The sequence below is a fragment of the Hyperolius riggenbachi genome, chromosome 9 (genome assembly GCF_040937935.1).
Source record: "Hyperolius riggenbachi isolate aHypRig1 chromosome 9, aHypRig1.pri, whole genome shotgun sequence".
NCBI classification, from domain to species: domain Eukaryota; kingdom Metazoa; phylum Chordata; class Amphibia; order Anura; family Hyperoliidae; genus Hyperolius; species Hyperolius riggenbachi.
The window spans coordinates 267,186,016-267,209,577 of NC_090654.1; positions in this window are offsets into that span (position 1 = coordinate 267,186,016).

Consider the following 23,562-nt stretch of genomic DNA (forward strand, 5'->3'; position numbering starts at 1 on the left):
GCTGTTTGCAGCTAGATTTGCTGTTTAAACTATCTAAACTTTAGATAAGATATATAGACAAGTTATTTGTTATAGTTCGTTTTTCATCTCGGATCTGCTTTAACTGTTATAGGGTGGTGATACCTCCCTACTGCGTGCAGCGATCGGCCAGTTTAGTGTGAACCAGGTCATACATATATTTAGGTTTTTGAGGAGCGCTTATACCACTATCTATAATAATTTATGACTGTGGTTAGTAGAAAAGAAATGCTGCAGAAAATGTTAGTGCTATACAGAGGTATTGACAACACCAGGATCCCGGGACCAGTAGGGGCCCTCCTTAAACCACTTTATTAGCACTTTATTGGCACTAAGCTTCAAACATTTATATTTAAAGGCAGTTCGGTTTCCTGTTTGTCACCTTGTCAGAGAGAAGCGAGAGAGAGAAAATAGCTTTTTCTTTGCCATGAAATCTTCTGCGGCCCCCATCAGTCTTCTCTCCGTGTCAATACATATTGATGGTTCATAAAAACTGCAAAACTTGGAGTAATTCCTATTGATTGAGAATTGCATTCGCTCTCAATGTGAATCGATAGATTTCTGCTACACTCGGACAGTTTTCCTTTACACATGGAGGGAAGATAAGGAAGGAGGGGAGGTGGCGGCGGTCTGCAGAGAGGAAACAGGCCGCAATTAGCAACACAGGGTGATGTGATTCCTTATCACTAGAGGATAATGCTGGTCCTCGACTTTATCACCTCAGCTGTATTATTATAAATGGCCGTTTTTAGGCATAGACAAACCAGGCAGATGCCTGGAGTGACAACTGTTGGAGGGGGCACCATAGAGCTAATAATAGCACACTGTACTTTGTTTTTTTTTTTTAAAGCCAAGTGCTAGTTCCATTAAAGTGGTCTGAAACTCTGACATAACATTCAATAAAAATATGTTTTCCAACTTTTTATTACTCATACCATTATCATATTTGCTTTTGTGCACAAGTAATATTGTCTGTTTACAAATTACAAGTTTCCAAAGTTTTTCTTACCCTGAAAGCTGGCATTGCATTTTATTCTTTTTCTATTATAACTGCTTTTTATTATATATTAAAATCTTCTAATGAGCTATTCTGAACACTGTGTGTGCCTGAAGCAGAGACAGTTTCTCAGAGAGTGTTTGTGGCTGAATAGAGTACTGGTTAAGGGCTCTGCCTTTGACATGGGAGACCAGGGTTCAAATCCTGGCTAGGTCAAGTACCTATTCAGTAAGGAGTTCAAGGCAAGACTCCCTAACACTGCAGGGTGGCCTCCTGAGCGCGTCCCAGTGGCTGCAGCTCTTGAGCGCTTTGAGTCCAATAGGAGAAAAGCGCTATATAAATGTTTGGATTATATTATATATATTATATATTATTACATTCCAGTGTTGATACGTTTGTGTTTCACAAGTAAAAAAAGATACTGTTATCTACAGTTTGGATGCAGATTTGAAGCTAAATAGCAGGGGAAAGTGCTTTGTTTAACCATTTCAGTGATGTTCTGCTAGAATTTTTTCTGGGATAGTAGCTTTCAAGCTGTGAGGAATCTTTTAGAGCAAAGTAGAAATGCTGGCTTTCAGACCACTTTAAGAAAGGGATGGATGGTATTTTTATGAGTTTAGTGAGTCTGGGCCAGTGAGATGTGTATGGCCTAGTAATCATTTGTGTGTCCTTTAAAGCGGTATTGTCACCATAAAAATCAAATTTTAACAGCAACTGGTCTGAGTGTACTAAGTGATAAAGATGCTAATCCGAATGTTGGCCCCATTGACTTCCAAGTAAAACTCAGAATATTTACTCAGAACTGGAGAATTCCGATATCTGAGTTTTAAACTCGAAATGTGAAAATTCGTATGTGACAATTGAGTTTCGGAACTGTCCTGATCTTGTGAGTTCATCCCTATAGGCTCGTACACACGTCATACTGAAGCCAACGACGGGTCCGTCGGCACCTCCCGCTGGGCGGGTTTTCAGCAGACTGAACAGCGTGTGTACAGTCTGTCGGTGAACTGATAAGGCTGTTTCTGAGCGATCCCGGCGGATCGCTCAGAAACAGCCCTATCAGTCCACCGACAGACTGTACAAACGCTGTACAGTCTGCTGAAAACCCGCCAGGCGGGAGGTGCCGACGGACCAATCGTTAGCTTCAGTATGACTTGTGTACGAGCCTTTTTGATCACCAACTTTGTTTTTGTTGCCAGATGTTGACACAAGTGACCAAAGCCCTTTACTTTTTCTCCCAGGAAATGTTTCATCTTATCTAAGCATACCTTTTTAGCACCTGGAAACAATAGTAGTAATATAATAATAATAATCAAAACATTTACATAGTGCTTTTCTCCTGTGGGACACAAAGTCCTCAAGAGCTGCAGCTGAACTCTTTACTGAATAGGTACTGAGCCTAGCCAGATTTGAACCCTGGCCTCCAATGTCAAAGGCTTAACCAGTACACTATTCAGCCAAGTACTAAAAGAGTAGAAGAAATGGAAAGATCCGCTCAACAGGTGCACTATGTACACCAAGTACTAAAAGGTTGGTAAATAAAGTAATATCAAATTTATTTTGAGTAATTTCTTGCTTGCTGGGAGCTATTTCATCGGTAAGGTTTGAAATTATCTCCTTGAAGAATTCTCAGGAGAGCTTGATAGTGTACTGGTTAAGGACTCTGCCACAGGAGACATGGGTTTCGAATCTCTTCCTGTTCAGTAAGCCAACACCTATTCAGTAAGACGACCTTAGACAAGATTTCCTAACACTGCTACTGCCTATAGGGCGCGTCCTAGTGGCTGCAGCTCTGGCGCTTTGAGTCCGCCAGGAGAAAAGTGCAATATAAATGTTACGTGTCTTGTCAAGAGAAGTTAAATGGAAATGGCCCAATGTTTCTTTTGTGGCTGTCCACATGACCAGTGTAACGTTTGCGGAATTGTTTTCGTGGTCAGCGCACGAGATGCACACTGACATAGCGAAAACCTTCCACAAGCGTATAATTGGGTGAACCCAGGCTAGGTGCAATGCACCAGCAGAGGGCAATTCCCACCGGCAGATGGCGCTGTGGAGTCCAGACGAGTACAATCGCTGCACGGCCACAGATGACTGATGGGGATTGTACAATGAGAATGATAAAGAAAATAACAAACGCTAACTAAACGCGAACACCGCACTCATTCGCAGCAGTGCACGCATTTATGCGCGGTCTCCGTGTGTTAAGCACAACAGAGACAAGCACGCCTAACTAACCACCGACAGACAAACACGAAACAAAGAACGTGAACGTTTGCTTAACGGTTACCTCACCGAGCCTCCAGCAAGCGCTTGTATCAGACAAGACAGACGAACGAGAAACAGGAACTAGGCAGAAAGGATCCACCGCTCTTCCGCCAGAGCAAGTGTGATCCAAGCAGGAACACAGATCAGAAAGATCCACAGCCGCTAACGCTAGCGGCTAGTGCGATCTAAACAAGACAGATCAGATGAGGTAGCCGGAAGCAACCGCAGCTCCAGCTTACACTTCAGAAACTAGATCAGAAGGATCCATAGCCACTAACGCTAGAGGCTATTGCGATCCAGACAAGACAGATCAGAAGGGGCTACCAGTAACTACCGCAGCGCCGGTTAGCACCCCAGACAAACAGAACGATTTCCTGTCGACCACCGCTGGGACAGGACAATCGCAACAGACAAACAAACAGATATGCAATCCTAACTGCACTAGGGAAACTGCCTAGTGCAGTCCTAAGAATTACTCTAAGATAACTTAAACAAGAAGTAGCATGGCTGACACTCTAGGAGTGTTTACTACAAACCCTGAAGGAATGACCAGCAAAGCATTCTGACAGCAGAAAGCTCTTATAGTGCCAGTCATCAAAGGAGGCAGGCAGGGGATTTGCATAACGAATGTATGCAAATTCCTCAGCAGCACAACAGACCAGAAACTTGCAATGGAAAAACAGGTCTCTCTTCCAGAGACCTGCAGCCCACAGACTAGAGGAATGGTCAAACAGCTGACTGCCTGTGCAGCCAGCTGAGCGGATCATCACAACCAGTTAGTGGCCCTGCGTATCCAATGTTCTCCTATAACTTTGACATACTTACTATTCCTGCTGTTCCTGTAAAGCTTGGACTCTGATTGATCCATAAAGTAAAGCCCTGCTGGTCGCCGGGACCCTCTTCTTTGTAGCCACGCTTCCATCCGTGTATGAGCGTTGCAATACTGCCAAGACACTAGTTTGGCCAACACCTGTGCAGTAGCATGGCCCACATCTATGCTTGTGTATGGAGGAGGAAGAAGGAGGCTCTGTGCTACTACAGAGGCGGGCCTTACTTGCACCTTTGCAGCACGTATGCACTCATGCACGGATGGAAGCACCCAGAAGAACATCTTCGACAAGTCCTTGTGTAGTGGGTGGGGAAACCTGTGGAGTGGAGGCTTCCCACTACTGAGGTAATTATTATGCTTCATGTACACTTTAAAGGGGAACTTCTTTTATTGAAGAAGAGGAGGAACTTATTATATTCAAGAGGAACTTATTATATTCAAACCCAGGATTGAAATTCCTCCCAATCACTAGTTGATACCCCCTTTCCCATGAGAAATCTTTACTTTTTCTCGAAAAGATCATCAGGGGGGTCTGTGTGGCTGATATTGTGGTGAAACCCCTCCCACAGTGTGATGTCAGGACCATGGTCTTGACAGTTTCCTGTCTGTGAACCTCGTTGCATCTTGGGAAATAACGGCTGTTTTCAACTGCTAAGCAACCACTCTTCCTCTGTGCATAGAACTCTCAGTAATGAACATTCCATACAGATCACCTGGCAGAACTAAAGATGTCACCACCAGTGATACATTTCAGAATGTAAATCAGGGAGAGGAAAGGTTTTACAATGGGCAAACACTACTAAATAATCTGTAAATGAATATTGTAAAAAAATAAGCAATTTTATTCATGATGTTGCTTTCACTACAGCTCCTTTCTAAAGGTGGTCATACACTGGGCAATTTGCCATCAGATTCGACCAACAGATAGATCCCTCTCTGATCGAATCTGATCAGAGAGGGATCGTATGGCTGCCTTTACTGCAAACAAATTGTGAATCGATTTCAGCTTGAAACCGATCACAATCTGTGGTGGTGCTGCCGCCGTCGCCACCGCCGTCCCCCCCTCCCCCCCCCCCCCGCATACATTGCCTGATCCGGCCGGCGCGAGCCCCCGGTCACCGATGTCTTCTTCTCCGCTGGGTTCCGCGTTCCGGTCCGGCTGCCTTCACTTCTTTCTGTCCGGGGAAGTTTAAACAGTAGAGGGCAGCGGTGACAGCGGGGATACGCGCCGGCCAGAGCAGGTAATGTATTGCCGCTAGCGTCAGTCGTCAGGCATTCGAACGCCGCTATCAACGCACTCCCGCCCGCCGGCGATTAAGAAAAATCTTCAGCGCGGACGCATCGGCAGGAATCAACGGGAACGATTGATTTCGGATGGAAATTAATCGTTCTGTCAGCGTTTGCGCAACGATTTCACAGCAGAATTGATCACAGTGATCGAATCTGCTGTATATCGGTGGGAAAATCGTTAGGTGTATGGGCCCCTTAAGTAAAAGTACACTTCTATGGTAGAGGTATTTGCAGCTGCCGGAGTGGTTCAGGCTGAAGTCACCGCAGGCCTCCTGCTCTGCACTTGTTGCCGTGTTTCTCCTGGTGACACATTGGCTGATCTTGGAAATCCCGCCCTGTCAGTCGCCCCCCTTCTGCACCTGACATCACAATACAGAGTTTAGTTACACAAGACTTTGTTGCAATTATTGTGCCAGGTGAGCACATCCATCACCCCTCCTGTAGCAGGATCCCTGCGTCCGCGCCGGATTGTTTTCCTACAGTCTGTGTGAACTTAGCGGGGTTCATGCTGGATGAAGTCAGCCTGGTTATGTATGCTGGAGGGGGGGGGGGGATTTGTTGCTCCCCTGAGAGGGGACACTGCAGGTCAGACACAGTGCAGTGCTATGGGAAACAAGAGGACCTGTTAGCACTGACAATTTATGTTAAAACCTGTAACAAAAAAAACTCCCCTGGGGGGTACTCACCTCGGGTGGGGGAAGCCTCCGGATCCTATTGAGGCTTCCCCCGTCCTCCTCGGTCCCACGACGAGGGCGATAAAGCTCCCCAAACAGTGTAAATATTTACCTTCCCGACTCCAGCGCAGGCGCCGTATCGGCTCTCCGCTCGGAGATAGGCGAAAATAGCCGATCGCTGTCGGGCCGCTGTACTGCGCAGGCGCAAGTGTCCTGCACCTGCGTAGTAGAGCGGACCCAACAGAGATCGGCTATTTCTGTCTATTTCCGTGCGAAGAGCCACAACAGCGCCCCCGCTGGAGCCAGGAAAGGTAAATAAATCAGTGCTTATCAGCGCTTGTCGAGCCAGGATTGCAGGACACTTCGGGGGAGCCAGCGCTGGATTGCCTGCAGCTACAGGGGAGGGGGAAGCCTCATTGGGACCCCGAGGCTTCCCCCTACAGAGGTGAGTACCCCCAGGGGAACTTTTTTTTGTTACAGGTTCTCTTTAAGAGAATAATTTCTTAAAAGCCTATGTTCACACTATTATCATTAATGTTAAAGGAACCGACAGGATTTCAGTACACTACATTGCAGAGCCGGATCATCCACAAGGCAATCCAAGGCAGTTGCCTAGGGCCTGGAGAGAGTAGAGGGGCCTAGTGGATGCTAGCCCTCACCAAATCGTGCTAGAAAAGCTAAGTGACCATCAGCAGTGGGCAAAAACTGCTATCTTGCCTCTGGCCCCATTTGGCTTTAATCCTTTTCTGCTACATTGACTAAATAAAAATGGGCAGAATTCACAGAGCTTGCTTGCTACTGATGGTAGCAGGGATGTAACTACAGGAGAGCAGCCCTTGAGACCGCAGGGGGGGCAGAGCTATAAGGGGGGCCCCACTGCTACTGCTACTTCATTCACTTTGATACAGAGGTCCATCCTTCAGATCAGGTGTTTTTGTGGCTACACTTGTTATGGGTGTGATGATTACAGTAGGTGGTGGCTGGATGGTGTAATGGTTAAGGGCTCTGCCTCTGACACAGGAGACCTGAGTTCAAATCTAGGCTCTGCCTGTTAAGTAAGCCAGCACCTATTCAGTGGGAGACCTTGGGCAAGTCTCCCTAACACTGCTTCTGCCTATAGAGCGCGTCCTAGTGGCTGCAGCTCTGGCGATTTGAGTCCGCCAGGAGAAAAGCGCGATATAAATGTTCTGTGTTTGTTTGTTTGTTGTTTGATATCCACACTAGAGATGGGCCGAACAGTTCGCAGGCGAGCAGTATTCTGCGAACATCAGCTGCTCGCATTTGCGGTGAACAGCCAACATTTGGCGTGTTCGATTCACCCCCTAAACATTATAATAGAGCTAAACTTTGACCCCTTACCTCACAGTTAGCAGAAACATGGCAGCCAATCATCTAATACCCCTTCCTGGACTTGCCACCCCCCTATCAAAAAGCAGTTGCGGTGGCCATATTGGATTAATTCTGTGCTGGCTGCTGGCTGTTAGTGAGAGCAGGGTCAGGCTTGCTGCAGATAGGTAGGGAAAGCATTAGCTAGGCCTGGTTTCTTGTTCCTCACTTGCTGTGAAAGCACTTCAAACAGCCCTATTGAGGACTAGCACATCTGTCTCCTGTGGGGTTTTTTTGTGTGTGACACTCCACAGCCCACTGACACCCAGAGCTGTGTGCACACTACTGATGTTGCCTCATTAAAGCGAAATGAAACCCAGCATTTCTTCTTTGCTTTAAAAGATTATTTGCAGCATATTATATACTACCACCAATTGTTTTCTAGAACCGCATTAAATTAGTTAAACACAGGACTTACAAGTTCCCTGCAGAGAAAGCTGGACACATCCGAACTGGAGATAATGTTATCTTGTGTTTACATTCCTCACTTGATACAATTAAGTAAATACGTCTCTGAAATTGCAGACACCCCTGAACACAGTCAGACACTCAGAAAGCATTTCTGCTCAAAGTTCAAGATGAATAAATCAGTTATGAATAAAATGCAAAGGCAGCTCTCAGAGAAGAAAAACCTGTACTTTGGGAACTTGTAATTTCTGAATGAATAATAATACTTATGCACAAAAGCAAATATGATAACTGTATGGCATATAAAAAGTAAAAAAAAGTGTTTTTATTGAATATTATGTCAGGGTTTTATACCGCCTTAAGTTGCAGACACAGAACCACTCCAGTGCATTATTATGTCACTATATTCTGATAGTACTATTGTATCTCTCTGTGTGAGACACTCCACTGACACCCAGAGCTGTGCATGATGTGGTTTCTGCCCTTTAGGGGTTAAAACCCGGCTTTGCGTGAGCTCCGTAATTTTTGTTAGGACTATTGCATGGATCCCCCTCCGGCATGCCCCTGTCCAAGTTTTAGACCCCTTGAAACAACTTTTTCATCAATTTTGTGTCCAGAAACAGTCCAGTCTTTGTAGGTTTTAAAATTCGCCTGCCCATTGAAGTCTATGGCAGTTCGCCAGAATCGCCTGTTCGCGAACAGTTTTCAGAAGTTTGCATTCGCCGTTTGCAAACAGGAAATTCTATGTTTACAGCTTCTCTAGTCCACACTTGTTTTATGGCCATTGCAAGATGGGTCCCCAGGCTGTGGGGGTCAAAAGGGGGAGGCAAGGGAAGGGGTGTGAGCATAGTAAGACCCCATTAACCACTTTGTCCTCCTTGACGTATAAAAACGTCAAGGAGGACAGGCGCACTCCCGGCCGCGGATTCGGTAGCCACGGAATCAATGTATCGGGCTATGGAGCCCGATCACTGATTCCTCTCCCCCGCTGAAAAAGCGACAGCTTCTCTCGGAAGCTTCGCTCTTTCTGAACCTATGTCCCTTTAAGCGTACATTGTACGCTTAGAGTGACGTCATGTAAACAAACTCAAGATAGCCATCTTGTGGCCAAAAAGTAAAACTACAAGTAAAATTAAAAAAACATTACAATACACAAATATTTCCCCAACTAAAACACTTTTATATCCCACCCTCCCAAAAATGCCCACATAAAATGTTTAATAAAAAAAAAAAAACATTACTTTAAAAAAAAAACAACACATAAATATTTACCTAAGGGTCTAAACTTTTTAAATATCTATGTAAAGATGCTATATTTATCTCTATTTTTTTTTTATAAGCTTGTAAATAGTGATGTATGCAAAACGGAAAAAAATGCTCTTTTATTTCCAAATAAAATATTGTCGCGATACATTGTGATAGGGACATAATTTAAATGGTGAAATAACCGTGACAAATGGGCAATTACAATACGTGGGTTTTAATTATGGAGGCATGTATTATTTTAAAACTATAATGGCCGAAAACTGACAAATAATGAAGTTTTTCATTTTATTCTTACTGTTAAAATGCATTTACAGTAAGGTAGCTCTTAGCAAAATGTACCCCCCAAAGAAAGCCTAATTGGTGGCGGAAAAAAACAAGATATAGATCAGTTTATTGTGATAAGTAGTGATAAAGTTATAGGCTAATGAATGGGAGGTGAACATTGCTCGGATGCATAAAGTGAAAACGACTGAGAGCTTAAGTGGTTAAAGTTTTTCTGGGGCCCCCATGATTTGGTGTTATGTTATGCCTTTTGAAGCATGGTTGTAGGGGAGATTCCTAAGCTGTGATTGGTTGTGTGAGTGGTCCATCATCTTTGGAGCATGGTTGTAGGGGAGATTCCCAAGCTGTGGTTGGTTGTGTGAGTGGTCCATCATCTTTGGAGCATGGTCGTAGGGGAGATTCCCAAGCTGTGGTTGGTTGTGTGAGTGGTCCATCATCTTTGGAGCATGGTTGTAGGGGAGATTCCCAAGCTGTGGTTGGTTGGTTGTGTGAGTGGTCTATCATCTTTGGAGCATGGTTGTAGGGGAGATTCCCAAGCTGTGATTGGTTGTGTGAGTGGTCCATCATCTTTGGAGCATGGTTGTAGGGGAGATTCCCAAGCTGTGATTGGTTGTGTGAGTGGTCCATCATCTTTGGAGCATGGTTGTAGTGGAGATTCCCAAGCTGTGATTGGTTGTGTGAGTGGTCCATCATCTTTGGAGCATGGCTGTAGGGGAGATTGCCAAGCTGTGATTGGTTGTGTGAGTGGTCCATCATCTTTGGAGCATGGTTGTAGGGGAGATTGCCAAGCTGTGATTGGTTGTGTGAGAGGTCCATCATCTTTGGAGCATGGTTGTAGGGGAGATTCCCAAGCTGTGGTTTGTTGTGGGAGTGGTCCATCATCTTTGGAGCATGGTTGTAGGGGAGATTCCCAAGCTGTGGTTGGTTGTGTGAGTGGTCCATCATCTTTGGAGCATGGCTGTAGGGGAGATTCCTAAGCTGTGGTTGGTTGTGTTAGTGTTTCATTATCTTTGAAGCACAGTAATCAAGGCAATTCTCTAGCTGTGATTGGTTGTACCAGTGGACCATCATCTTTGGAGCATGGTAAATGGGAAGATTCCCAAACTCTGATTGGTTGTGTCAGTGGTTCAGCACCTTTGAGCATGGTAGTATTGGACATTCCCAAGCTCTGTGGTCTATCATCTTTAGAGTAGGGTAGTAGGGGGAGATTCATAAGCTGTGATTGGTTCTGTCAGTGGTCCATCATCCTTGGAACATGATAGTAGAGGAGATTCACAAGTTCTGATTGGTCGTGTTAGTGGTTCTTCATACTGGGACATGCAATGTATTAGTGGCTCACTGGTATTATTTGACCCTGGGCAGACCTATAAATTGCAGACTGTACTGTCCGTTTCGTATCCATGCCGAGCGCCACATGCCACCCTCCCTCCCCCAACCTTCACCTTGAAGCACCTTCAAGAAAGACAAAGATGCCGAATGACAAAACGCCGCCAGCCTCTCATTCGCTGGGAGAATTGGCCGCTGCTTCCATTGTTAGGAATTATGACTCCACGAGTACAATTGATTTTTTCTTTAATTTGAATTTCTGCAGTTCGGAGCCTTGTTTGATGCAGAAGAAAATCAATCCTTCAGCTTATTTTTAACAATGGTCACTTTAGCCGCTACTTAAATAAAACAGGTTCATGTCTGAGTTCCATTAGAGTCGTAACGGCCATTTGGCAGCGCCTCCCCGAACAATCTGATGGCTGTTTTGTTTCCTCGAGTTCTTATTGTAGAGATAATATACACCTGACAATGTAACACCGCGAATGAACAAACCATCGGATGAATGAGAGATTGGGAACGCAACACGTTTAGGGGATTTTCGGAAACCAAAACTGGACAGGCTCAGCTGCTGAAAGACACACAGGATTACAGAGTTACTAAAATGCAATAATATATATTTTTTTCTTTTAGGTGAAAAAATATGAGATTGCAAATAATTGTATGCAAACTATTTGAGGGGTTACTAAGAGATACTATTCATGACTTCATAGTAGAAAATAATCTTATTTCTCAGCATCAACATGGGTTTACTAAAGACAGGTCCTGTTTGACTAACATGCTCAGCTTTTATGAGGTAGTGAATGCTAATATGGATATTGGGAATGCTGTAGATGTGATATACTTGGACTTTGCAAAGGCCTTCGACACTGTTCCCCACAGAAGTCTGGTGCAAAAGTTGAGGATGCAAGGACTGGGGAAGAGTTTGTGTGCATGGATAGGGAACTGGCTAATGGACAGAAAATAAAGAGTTGTGGTCAATGGATCGTACTCAAAATGGGAGACTGTTAGCAGTGGGGTCCCACAGGGGTCTGTACTGGGTCCAGTGCTCTTCAATTTATTTATTAATGACCTAGTAGATGCAGTAGTGAGCAATGTTGCTATTTTTGCAGATGATACAAAATTGTGCAGAATCATCAACTCTCAGGAAGATAGTGTCATATTGTAACAGGATCTGGATAGGATGGCTATATGGGCACATACATGGCAGATGAAATTCAATGTTGACAAATGTAAAGTCATGCATTTTGGTCGTACCAATGGTCTAGCACCATACAAAATAAATGGGATACAGTTGGGAACATCAAACTTGGAGAAGGACTTAGGAGTACTCATCGACAACAAGTTAAATAATCATACTCAATGCCAAGCCGCTGCAGCTAAAGCGAACAAAATTTTGGGATGCATTAAAAGGGAAATAAAAACTCGAGATGCTAGCATAATATTGCCCCTGTTTAACTCTCTAGTAAGGCCACATCTGGAATATGGAATTCAGTTCTGGGCACCACATTACAAAAAAGATATTGCAGTTTTAGAGCAGGTGCAGAGACGAGCTACAAAATTGATCCGTGGGATGGAAGGTCTCGCTTACCAAGAAAGGTTAGATAAACTGGGTTTATTTAGTCTAGAGAAAAGACGCCTTAGAGGAGATCTAATTAACATGTATAAATGCATCAGAGGGCAATATAATAGCTTGGCGGATGAGCTTTTTGTCCCTAGGCCTTCTCAAAGGACTAGAGGACATGAGATGCGCATGGAGGAAAAACGTTTTAGCCATTTATTTAGGAAAGGGTTCTTTACAGTAAGAGTGATTAAGATGTGGAATGCATTGCCACAGGAAGTCGTTATGGCAAACTCTATACCTGCATTTAAAGGGGGCTTAGATGCTTTCCTTGCGTTGAAAGACATCCATGGCTACAATTACTAGGTTATGCCTAATGATGTTGATCCAGGGATTTTATCTGATTGCCATCTGGAGTCAGGAAGGAATTTTTCCCTTTTGGGGCTAATTGGACCATGCATTGTGGGTTTTTTTTCGCCTTCCTCTGGATCAACAGGGGTATGTGGGGGACGGGCTGGAGTTGTACTTTGTACTGGTTGAACTCGATGGACGTATGTCTTTTTTCAACCAAAATAACTATGTAACTATGTAACATGTTGGCCATCGTCCACACCCATTAAGATGCAATCGTATTTGATCTGACAAATATAATCACATTTATAAATCAAAGAACAATTCTGAGAAATGGTCAACAGCTGTTTTAAAGGGAATCTTAAAGGCAACCCGAGGTGACATGTGACATGATGAGATAGGCATGGGTATGTACAGTGCCAAGCACACAAATAACTATGCTGTGTTCCTTTTTTTTTTTTCTCTGCCTGAAAGAGTTAAATATCAGGTATGTAAGTGGCTGACTCAGTCCTGACTCAGACAGGAAGTGACTACAGTGTGACCCTCACTGATAAGAAATTCCAACTATAAAACATTTTCCTAGCAGGAAATGGCTTCTGAGAACAGGAAAGAGATAAAAAAAGGGTCAATACATTTTAGCTCTGGCATACTTCAATGAATGTGTCATTGAGCAACAACAATAAAACAGTTTAAAACTTAAAAAGTAGATTTAAACATAAAATAATACTGTGGAATATCTTAAAACGTCATTTTTATCATAAGGAAGATAGATATAGTTTATTTTCGCCTCGGGTATCCTTTAAGCCTGAAAAAAGCAGTTTAACTTACCTGTGGCTTCTTGCATCCCTCTGCAGTCATCCTGTGCCCCTTTTCCGCGATCCTCTCATCGCCAGTATCGCCTTCGATCAGCTGTATGCGTGGTCTCAGCCCGTATGCCTCCTCCTTATCTTGCTCCTGTGCATGGCAGCATTCTGCACATGGGCAGTATGGAAAAATCGCTAATGCGCATGCCCAGAATACTCCCGCCTGCGAGAGTTCAATCAGGATGCGTGCATCCCAGGGACGCGCATACACAGTTTCCAGCGATTGGCCACGACTGGCCAGCTTTGAGGGTGTCACTCAGGGGCGTAACCAGAAATCACTGGGCTCCCCTGCAGAATTTTGGATGGTGCCCTCTCCCCCTCACTTTCTGCACAGGTCAACTGAGAATCAATGTTCTTCAATTGGCCAGTGCACACTTGAATGTGTTTTCCCCATGCAGATAAACACAGACAGCAGTGAAGCACTGCAGGCATTTTCTCTATCAATTACATTGGCTTCTGTGATAAAACATGTACACATGGTGTGCAGAAAATGCATAAAGAAAACCAACAGACGAGTGTGCTCCTTTATTACATTCACTCCGTCCTTCTCTGATGGAGCAGAACTGGCTCTGCAGACTCCTCCCACATCACTACAGTACAGAGCACTTGGGGAGGGGTAGAGAGGTTGGGGGCAGGGCTCTGCACACAAGACCCTGCTGAACACTGACCAGGGACTGTCTACAAAACTTTATATGACTCCTTATCGGTAGCTGAGCAGATGCAGTCATTAGAACAATTGTGCAGAGAGCATAAAGCCTTTTCTCTCTGTGCCCTTAGTTATCAGTCTCTCAGGACAGGCAAAAGAACCCCCCCCCCCCACACACACACACACACGGGGCCCCCTGCAGCTGCATCCCTTGCAGAGTCTATTGTTATGCCCAGGGGCGTAATTAAGACCCACCCTGCAGAAATTCTGAGCGGACCCGCTCAGGGCCGTTTTGTGGTGCTGGAGAGGTCGCAGCATGAGGGGAAAGCCATGGCCACACTCGGTGGGTAGGGGGAACGGTCCCCCCCTCCCTCACCTCTGGCTCTCCCCTCTGTGCCCCCCTCCAGCTTCAATAACTGTGTGTATGCAGTGGCGGGCAGAGGCAGATCCACATACCTTCCTGGCGTTCCAGCGTGGATGCTTCTCTCTCTAGTGTCTGACACTACTTCCTGTTTATTCAGGAAGTTGCCCCCCATGGGTGCAGGGGCTGCAGCCCCTATTGTTACGCCCATGGTTACGCCTCTGGTGTCACTGCTGCTGACTGGAGGGTTGCAGAAGGATGGCAGGGGCACAGGATAACTGCAGGGGGCTGCAAGAAGCCCCAGGTAAGATAAATTGCTTTTTTTCAGGCTTAAAGGATGGCATGCCGTCCAGGTATCTCTACCGGGGACATCATAAGTTCTTCAGCAACCCTGGACTGTATTTAAAGGATACCCAAACTGAAATGTGACATAATGAGATAGACATGTGTATGTACAGTGCCTAGCACACAAATAACTATGCTGTGTTCCTTTTTTTCTTTCTCTGCCTGAAAGAGTTAAATATCAGGTATGCAAGTGGCTGACTCAGTCCTGACTCAGACAGGAAGTGACTACAGTGTGACCCTCACTGATAAGAAATTCCAACTATAAAACACTTTCCTAGCAGAAAATGGCTTCTGAGAGCAAGAAAGAGATAAAAAGGGAAATTTCTTATCAGTGAGGGTCACACTGTAGTCACTTCCTGTCTGAGTCAGGACTGAGTCAGCCACTTCCATACCTGATATTTAACTCTTTCAGGCAGAGAAAGAAAAAAAGGAACACAGCATAGTTATTTGTGTGCTAGGCACTGTACATACACATGTCTATCTCATTATGTCACATTTCAGTTTGGGTATCCTTTAAGGTCACATAAAATGAATAGGCAAGCCACATTCAGCACATGGGCCTTGAGTTTGACACCTGAGGGTTAAATTGTGTGCAAGCACTAGTGCACATGACAGGCGGGGGCCCCGAGCACTGACACTGCTCCGGACCCCCAAACCAGCATGTAACACAATAGAATATCACATAAAGAATATCATGTGATTCTCACAGGGGTGTGTGAATCACAAGACTAATAAAGGCAAAACCCCAGCTCATGTTTCACCCAGAATCCTTCACACAGATATTACTGCGGCGGGCCTAAACAACCAGTTTTTATCTGCAGAGGTTTGGACTTCTCACAGATATTTGCAGCTAGAATAAAACACCAGAAATTACATGAGTGAGATATTCAGCTGGCCTGATAGCTGGCGATAACTTGTGACTTTGTTATTTTAGCTCCCCCTGCCCCCCTTGCGCCCCCTCGGACCCCCGCAGGGATACGAATGGTAAAGTTGCTTGCCAAAGAAAAGACGAAGCGCGGAGTCTGATTAAACAGACAAGAATGGGGAATTTTCTTACGCCGGGTCACAAATCACATACAGCGTCAATAAGTCAGAGTAAACGCGGATGAAATATTTACTTTTCTGCGTCTCCGGAGGGCGGCTGTAAAACTGTACATAAATATTAGTCCTCTGCGCGGCAGATAAGCTGAGCCCCGTCCAGGGAAAGCCGATTTTCCATCGGCGGGATGTTTGCGGAGACGGTGTCGGCGGACTAAATATAGAGCGCGGGATTAACCGACTCTTATTAGCTTTTTATTTACTGTAATACGCTAGGGTCTATTTATAAAACGGATGATCGGTCTGCTTGCCGGAAAAAAACGGTTTTATTTAGGCTGGATAAACGCAGTTTTTCCAGCCTTTTGTACTTAAAACGGACGATTGGCTTAAATAAATCTATGCTGGCTCACCACTTTTCAACAGTTGCCGCCAGGACCAGATTTTACGTAAGGCACTGTAGGCACATGCCTACAGTGCCTCCCTCTTTCTTTCCCTATGCAGAGTCCCGAGCAGAGCACAATTGACAGGTTACTCACCCGACTCTGCATTCCACTGATGAGATCACCCTTCAGTCAGGGCAGCTCTAGCTACCTAATACTTGATGGCACCTCAAGCTACTTTATATTGAGGGTACTTCAGGTTACCCAATACTAAGAGACGCTTGTGGCTACCTATGCAGGGGAAGTAAGTTGGAGGGGAAAACTGGGCTAGCCGACTCACTTGCAGTGCGGTTCAGTGGGGGTTTGTGGAGGGCAAAGTCTAGGGTGCTGGGATGCCTAGACATACTTATTACTTTTCATATTCCCTCATTTCTCTGGTCCATACTGTGCGTTCACATGAAATACAGCACACCCATATTACTTCCCACCTTCCCCAGTCCATACTCTACAGTCACATGACCACACAATCCACCTCTATTACTTCCCACGTTCCCCAGTCCATACTCTACAGTCACATGACCACACATCCCACCTCTATTACTTCCCACCTTCCCCAGTCCATACTCTACAGTCACATGACCACACATCCCACCTCTATTACTTCCCACCTTCCCCAGTCCATACTCTACAGTCACATGACCACACATCCCACCTCTATTACTTACTACGTTCCCTAGTCTATACTCTACAGTCACATGACCACACATCCCACCTCTATTACTTCCCACCTTCCCCAGTCCATACTCTACAGTCACATGACCACACATCCCACCTCTATTACTTACCACCTTCCCCAGTCCATACTCTACAGTCACATGACCACACATCCCACCTCTATTACTTACTACGTTCCCTAGTCCATACTCTACAGTCACATGACCACACATCCCACCTCTATTACTTCCCACCTTCCCCAGTCCATACTCTACAGTCACATGACCACACATCCCACTTCTATTACTTACTACGTTCCCTAGCCCATACTCTACAGTCACATGACCACACATCCCACCTCTATTACTTACTACGTTCCCTAGTCCATACTCTACAGTCACATGACCACACATCCCACCTCTATTACTTCCCACCTTCCCCAGTCCATACTCTACAGTCACATGACCACACATCCCACTTCTATTACTTACTACGTTCCCCAGTCCATACTCTACAGTCACATGACATGACCACACATCCCACCTCTATTACTTCCCACGTTCCCCAGTCCATACTCTACAGTCACATGACCACACATCCCACCTCTATTACTTCCCACATTCCCCAGTCCATACTCTACAGTCACATGACATGACCACACATCCCACCTCTATTACTTCCCACGTTCCCCAGTCCATACTCTACAGTCACATGACCACACATCCCACCCCTATTACTTCCCACCTTCTCCAGTCCATACTCTACAGTCACATGACCACACATCCCACCTCTATTACTTCTCACATTCTCCAGTCCATACTCTACAGTCACATGACATGACCACACATCCCACCTCTATTACTTCCCACGTTCCCCAGTCCATACTCTACAGTCACATGACCACACATCCCACCTCTATTACTTCCCACGTTCCCCAGTCCATACTCTACAGTCACATGACCACACATCCCACCTCTATTACATCCCACGTTCCCCAGTCCATACTCTACAGTCACATGACCACACATCCCACCTCTATTACTTCCCACCTTCCCCAGTCCATACTCTACAGTCACATGACCACACATCCCACCTCTATTACATCCCACGTTCCCCAGTCCATACTCTACAGTCACATGACCACACCCCACCTCTATTACGTCCCACATTCCCCAGTCCATACTCTACAGTCACATGACCACACAATCCACCTCTATTACGTCCCACGTTCCCCAGTCCATACTCTACAGTCACATGACCACACATCCCACCTCTATTACTTCCCACATTCCCCAGTACATACTGTGCAGTCACATGACACAAATCAGACCCCTATTACTTCACACATCTCCCCCGTCCATACTGTGCAGTCATATCACACACATCACATCCCTATTACTTCTCACATTCACCAGTCCATAATGTCTGGACACTATGGACTTCCTAAAAAAAAAAAACATACTTAACCTCCTTGGCGGTAACCCCGTGTGTGACACGGGGCAAGCCGCCGGAGGGTGCCGCTCAGGCCCTGCTGGGCCGATTTACATAATTTTTTTTTTGCTGGACGCAGCTAGCACTTTGCTAGCTGCGCCAGCACACTGATCGCCGCCGCCCCGCGCCCGATCGCCGCTATCCGTTGGGGCGCGCACCCCCCCCCCAGACCCCGTGCGCTGCCTGGCCAATCAGTGCCAGGCAGCGCCGAGGGGTGGATCGGGACTCCCAATGACGTCACCACGTCGGTGACGTCATCCCGCCCCGTCGCCATGGCGACGGGGGAAGCCCTCCAGGAAATCCCGTTCTTTGAACGGGATTTCATGATCGGAGATCGCCAAAGGCTATCATGTAGCGAGCCCTGGGCTCGCTACATGATTTTAAAAAAAACACAAAACAAAAAAAAACTGCTGCGCTGCCTCCTGGCGGAATTTTTCATACCGCCAGGAGGGTTAAAGGACATCCGAGGTGACATGTGACATGATGAAATAGACATGCGTATTAACAGTGCGAAGCACACAAATAAACATTCTGTGTTCCTTTTTTTCTTTTTTTGCCTGAAAGAGTTAAAAATCAGGTATGCAAATGACAGTTTCTATCTGGGTCAGACTATAGCGTAGCACTTAGTGATAAGGAATTGCAGCCATAAAACACTTTTCTAGCAGTAAATGGCTTCCGAGAGCAGGAAAGAGATAAAAAGGGTCAATAGTTCATAGATTTTAGCTCTGATATACTTTAATACATGTGTTATTGAGAAGAGGTCATGGAAAAGTAAAAACTTAGAAAGTAGAATTTTAATATAAAATAAAATCGTGGTAAAACTAAAAAAGTCATTTTTAGAGGAAGGAGGATAGATACAATTGTTTATCTCATTGATTTATTTTTACCTCGGATTTCCTTTAAGATTCACTGCCCTGATTCCAGCTACTAAAAAAAAATAACCAGAATAATATGTTGAGCCAATCGGCATCATTTTACAGAGATGCTTTGGTGAAAAACTGTTGTAAAGCTACACTGGGATTTGCAGCTATAGAAGTATGCAAAACCGTCTGTAGATCAGAAGCAAAATTGTTCTATAATACATGACTGTAAAATGCCTGATAAACAAAAAACAAAAAAAAAACACATCTGCTTATAGCTCAGAATCTGTCTATTGTTTAGTCTTACAATCGACACAGCGCGTCTGTGAACTGTAAGACCGCACACAACACACACGCCACTAACTTTCCTTAGATTTGAGTTATTTTGCAGTCGCCTAGGTAACGCCATCTTCTGTCTTCAAAGATCCGCCACGACTGGTTTCGCCGAGATTCTGCCTCTTGGTTTAAAGGTTCGTGTTGTTACTCTCTGCTAAAGGGAATGTACAGCAATGTGAGCTGCTACCTCTGCAGACTGAATGATAAAAGCTCCTAATACTGAAATACATAAAGGCATGAGTTAAAAATGACTCCCCAGAAAAACGACATGTCTGATAGTCGTAGCAGGAGTTGTGCTGTGGCTGGATTTGCAGACAGTGATTGTAACATAAGCTGATTGCATGGAGCCCCCCAGGGGAGGAGGGGAGGCTGCGGCCCCGCGTCTGGCCCATTCTACACAGCAAACGACCTCCACAAGGTCTCGTCACTTTGTTACGCCGGGGCCTTTTCACAGCTGAATATCTTATTGACAGCAGAATTTCAGCCTGGCCACACTTAACGCTCTTATCGAATGCTTATTCTCTCCTTACAAGTTTCATTTGTAAGCAAGATGTATTCAGATGTGTCTGGAGGTGTCGGGGAAATGCGGCTGGAATCAGAATGGCTGCAGCGGTTGTGAGGATAATGTCGGCAAAGAGGAATCATCTTCATACTTGAGAGGGTCATTATTAGCAGTACTGCGGCTGCATTTACTGCCCTCCCCCATATTAGCGCCAAGGGTAGCCAAGGGACGGAGAGGAGATAATGCACCCAGGTGTACTACAATAGCAATTATTATTATTTACACCTACAGAAAGACCGCAGAGTCCTGACCTGCAGAGTAACCCCTCCTATAGGAAGATTACAGAGTCCTGACCTGCAGAGTAACCCCTCCTATAGGAAGATTACAGAGTCCTGACCTGCAGAGTTACCCCTCCTATAGGAAGACTGCAGAGTCCTGACCTGCAGAGTTACCCCTCCTATAGGAAGACCGCAGAGTCCGACCTGCAGAGTTCGGGTCAGGAAAATATGGCGTGGGGAAAAAATGGCGCACAGTGATAAATCTTTTAAAACGGTATTTATAGTTTTAAGGATATGCAGTAACTTTATTTAAAACGCTATTTATCGTTGGTCTGACCCCCGCCCCTCATGTCCTGCGGTGTCCCCCGGTTCCTGTCTGCCTCCCCCGCCCCCCCTCGCACGTCCAATTTTGTCTCCCATTGATTTCATCTCTGCCCCGGACTGGAGTGTAATGCTACAACAGTCCTACCTAAGCAGATCTTACGAACAGCTGGTGGATGTATCTGCTCGCTGCCGCTGATGACTTTCTGATGCACCAATCACGCTGGGGGCGCTGCTCCAGAACTGCCAATCACCGCTGCTCATTTCTCTGCTCCGTCTGCTAATTGGACCCAATGCTCCCGCCTCCGAGACCATCGCGTCCAATTAGCAGACGGAGCAGAGACATGAGCAGCGGTGATTGGCAGTTCTGGAGCAGCGCCCCCAGCGTGATTGGTGCATCAGAAAGTCATCAGCGGCAGCGAGCAGATACATCCACCAGCTGTTCGTAAGATCTGCTTAGGTAGGACTGTTGTAGCATTACACTCCAGTCCGGGGCAGAGATGAAATCAATGGGAGACAAAATTGGACGTGCGAGGGGGGGCGGGGGAGGCAGACAGGAACCGGGGGACACCGCAGGACATGAGGGGCGGGGGTCAGACCAACGATAAATAGCGTTTTAAATAAAGTTACTGCATATCCTTAAAACTATAAATACAGTTTTAAAAGATTTATCACTGTGCGCCATTTTTTCCCCACGCCATTTTTGACTGTACGCGCAGAGTTACCCCTCCTATAGGAAGACTGCAGAGTCCTGACCTGCAGAGTTACCCCTCCTATAGGAAGACAGCAGAGTCCTGACCTGCAGAGTTACCTCTCCTATAGGAAGACCGCAGAGTCCGACCTGCAGAGTTACCCCTCCTATAGGAAGAATATACAGAGTCCTGACCTGCAGAGTTACCTCTCCTATAGGAAGACTACAGAGTCCTGACCGGCAGAGTTACCTCTCCTATAGGAAGGCCACAGAGTCCTGACCTGCAGAGTTACCCCTCCTATGGGAAGACCGCAGAGTCCTGACCTGCAGAGTTACCCCTCCTATAGGAAGACCACAGAGTCCGACCTGCAGAGTTACCTCTCCTATAGGAAGACCACAGAGTCCTGACCTGCAGAGTTACCCCTCCTATAGGAACTTAGGAAGACCGCAGAGTCACCCCTATATTTGGCCATTTGATTACCCAAGGCTTTCCTGTTCTCCTGAGTTTACAAATTGCCATTTCTGTAGTCAATGCAGGATTTGTGTGATGAACTTTTGTCTCTCGCTGCTATAAAACTTGCTGTGATTAGATTTCTCCTCCGTTCTCTATTTATTAACGCTTCATCGAACACATTATTTTTTCAGTTGCAGAAAAATAAACGTCCTGTTAAATTGAAGCGATTACCCTGATTCAGCCACTATTAACTCTATCGCAGCAAAATAAACCTACTTACATAAATGACATCTCTCCCTTTCCTTCTTTAAATATAATTATATTCGCCAGTGAGTCATCCTGCGTGTTTATAGTGCTGAGGGTGGACCCCACCCACCCGTGGGCCAGATGTCGCTGACTGGGGCCTTGGCGCGTTCTCTCCGCTGGGGTCACTTGTGACATGATATCAGATCTGATGATGATGACAACTTCAAAATTGGTCATCTATAGAGTTTTCTGTGGTTGCTTTCCTTTCCTGTGCAGGAAAATTAGACAAATACCACCTAAGGTGGTCACTGGTCAGATGTTTCTACTGCTTGCCCAATCGACCATGATGGACCGACATCTTGTAGCATGTCCGATCGATATATATGCAACCAATTTCGGCCTGAAATTGGTCGCATATATTCGATTGGGCATGCTCTTGGCGGCACAGATTTTCACCGAATCCGATGGTCAATTGGCCGTCAAGTGGAGAGATGTATGGACATCTTTATTGTTTATTGTTTCTTGGTCTGTGATCCCTGAATGTCCTAACTGTTATGTCAACCTCTTTATCTATTGTCCAGCGCTGCGTAAATATGTTGGCGCTTTAAAGAGAAACTCCAACCTAGAATTGAACTTTATCCCAATCAGTAGCTGATACCCCCTTTTACATGAGAAATATAATGCTTTTCACAAACAGACCATCAGGGGGCGCTGTATGACTGATTTTGTGCTGAAACCCCTCCCACAAGAAGCTCTGAGTACCGTGGTACTCTGGGCAAACTGCCACAATGTAACAATGTTCACAGACAGGAAATGGCTGTTTACAGCTGTCTGTAACTGCCAAAACAGCTAGGAGCAGCTACATCACCTGCCCACAGTAACAATGTCACCATGTAATAAATGTCAGAATGTAAATCTGGGAGAGGAAAGATTTTACAATGAGCAAACACGGACTAAATCATTTATACACAATTATGGTAAAAATGAAGCACTTTTTTTTACTACATTATTTTCACTGGAGTTCCTCTTTAAATAATAATAATAATAATAATCTTCTTTCTGTTTTTCTCTTTTCTTTCTTTCTTTTCATATGTTTCCCTTTCTTTGTTTTTTTACACCTCTGTCCATCTTTTTTAGGTCTGAGATTTGTTGGTTATATTAAGAAAACAATAACAGAAATGCATCTGCAAATATTTATACAGTCATGATTGAAATTGTTGGCACCCCAGAAATTGGTCCAGAAAATTAAGGATTTCTCACAGAAAAGTATTGCAGTTAGGGCCCATTTCCACTACTGTGGAAACCAGGCTGAATTCTGAGAGTTTCCCCGCAGGTGAACCGCGCGGGGAAACTCTGCCATAGGAAACTATAGCGCCGCCGGCTGGA